Source organism: Pelecanus crispus, chromosome 3, assembly GCF_030463565.1.
Source record: "Pelecanus crispus isolate bPelCri1 chromosome 3, bPelCri1.pri, whole genome shotgun sequence".
In the NCBI taxonomy this organism is placed as follows: Eukaryota; Metazoa; Chordata; class Aves; order Pelecaniformes; family Pelecanidae; genus Pelecanus; species Pelecanus crispus.
This window is the reverse complement of record NC_134645.1, coordinates 1,363,290-1,365,971: the sequence shown is the minus strand read 5'-3', so window position 1 is coordinate 1,365,971 and position 2,682 is coordinate 1,363,290.

Below are 2,682 nucleotides of genomic sequence, written 5' to 3'. Positions count from 1 at the left end.
AGGCCAGACGGCAGTAAAATTAACAACTTCTGTGGGGGACTTTGTTTTTCCAATGATCCATCCACATCTTCAGGAAGAAGAGTTGATTAGAAAAAAAAAAAAAAAAAGAAAAAAAGATGAGTTTTCTTAGCTTCTACTTAGCTGTTTCCACAAAACTGAAAAAAAATTCCAATCAGGTCAAAACAATTTGTTTTCACGTTTGCAAAGCGCAGCGTTTTCAGCGTTTAATCAGGTTAAATTGCTCCTGTTGCCAATGGCTGTCTACGGCAGGTTTGCTCCCCAGGCACAATAAATATCTTCACTCATCTTGCAGCCCAGTTTGCTCCGACAGCTAGATCCAGCTCCTCCAGTATGGATACTGGCAGATTATTTCCAGTGTTAAGAGAAAGGTTATAGGAAATAACTTCAGGGTCTGAACTTTGGCGGGGTAAATCTCCTAAAGGAGAAGCACAAATGGGGTCTTGCATCTCCCAGAACTGCTGTTCCTGCAGGACAAGCCGCCGTTTCTCACCGGTGACCCCGTTATTGCTGTCATTTATCAGGTGAAATGACTTTAAACAGCCGGCGGATGGGGCAAGCCACTCAGGGCTGCCAAGTACTTAAACACACAAGTCTTGTTTCCAAGACAAATCGCGGATAAATTCCTCCTTGGAAGCATTTTTTGCTTAAGTGCAGGCTTTAATCTTCAAATTTTAACGGCTTGTAAAAATGTTGGATGACGATTGTAATTCCCCAAGGTAATGTAAAATAAATTCCTCCATTAAAAAAAAAAATCAGGAAGAGGTAGACATCTCTACAAGTTATTACGCTATTTACCTTTCTTTCCTATAATTCTATCACACAAATTTGAACCTAGATCCTACAATTATCAGGCTGCTGGTCAGATATTGGAAAACGTTCACACGTTTATGTGAAAACAAGACTACCGCAGGAAAGACAGAATAAAAATACTTAGAATAAAAATAACTAGCGCACACTCAACTCACTTAGACTCATACAAGCCGAGGGGCAAATCTAGCCTGACAGATCGCTCCCACCGAGGAGTGCATGCTTCCGCCATGAATTTGGTTTTCAACCCTGATTATTTTGTTTGTATTCGGGGAATGTTTCTATTGTCAAGACACAGCTCTAGGGGTGGAGAGAACGAGCAGCAATATGAGTGATCCATGCTAAAATGTCAGCATAATATTCCTGTATCTTAGCACAAGGGAATAGTGTTTGCTTTTACTTTATCGGAAACCTGGTCTGCTCAACAGTTCTCACCCAGAGGAGTTGGGAGAGAAGATGAAGTGCGGGCTCCTGTCCAATTTAGTCTTGCTTTCATAAGGATTGAGTGAATTGCTGCAGAAGTTGGCAGGGCTGTTGCGCTGGGTTGTATTGGCGTGTCAATCTTTGCCGAGCTGCCCGGGAGGGATTCTCCCAACGCTGCTTCGGCACGCCGGCAGCTGCGTGACTCCAGGCTGGATTTTCACTCTTACCCGCTACCACCAGTCTTATTTCTCAGGCCGGAGGAGATGAATTTGATTCTCCAAATGTCCTGGGTGCTCAGTTGCATTTCAGGGGGCTAAGACATTACCGTGTGACTTCCTAGAGCAGAAGATTGAACCTCATCCCCCTCATCCCTGATGAGCGTCCTGATTGCTGGGGGTGTGGGGAAAGGGAGGGAAGGGTGTCTCATTTGCGCTCTGTGAATCAATTTTTTTCTGCACAGTTTCAACAGGAGGGATGAAACGCTTGGGAGGTGGCCCAGAGGTGTCTGAATCCTCTCGGGCTGAGGAAGACGCTGAACCCCGGGTGCCCCACGCATGAGACAAGCCCTCCAGACGCAGGGCTGTTGTAATAAAACAGGACGCAACAACCCGTTTTGCCCTTTAAGCCAAAACACAGCAAAGTCTAGGAAAGAACTGCAGCCTGGGAACCCAGATTTTATCAGAGTACTTCCTTCTCCCGGGAGTGGAAGCTTTGGGCTTTGGTCATGGTGACTAAGACCAGGAAAATGGGAGAAGTTTGGGAGCATTTCTGCCAGCTGGGTCACTCTGCTGCCAATACAAGTTTTGCTCCTGCAGCAGCAAACCATCAGAAATTTGCTGACACTTGCCCAACGTCAGCCAGGACATCTGCAGCAAAGCAAGGAATGGAAATGTAGTCCCCAAATCCCAAGATGATTGCTGGGCTGCCTCTTCTTCTCCAGAGCACAGGGGGTAGCTCCCCATACACAGCGTCACCTGCTCGGCATTAGGACGTTTGGGATTTTGGCTCTTTCCGGTCGTGTTGCAGATGAGCGAAGCTGGGGTACATTTTTAGAGGCCCGAAACCCTTTCCTGGCAATGCAAGACAAAACCTCATCGTGCCTCTCCACCTGGACAGCCATCCTTTCCTTGCAGCTCCGCCAGAGGATGCTGCAGACTTTGGAAAGAGCATCCCGGACTTCAGCCCAGCTCATCCTTTCCAGGGTCTGGAGATCTGCGTCCAGTTGCTCACCCACGTAACTTCGGCCTCCTCACATACAAGATGAAATGACTTTTAACGCGCTTGCAGAGAAGCTAACCCAAACAGCTTCGCTCCGGATCGCCGCCAGCTCCTGCTGGCCTTTCCCCACTGGCTGGTGGGCTCGGTCCCGCTGGTGACACAGCAGCGCTCCAGTGTGCTGGAAGCATTGCCAGATTTCCAGCAGACAGAGAT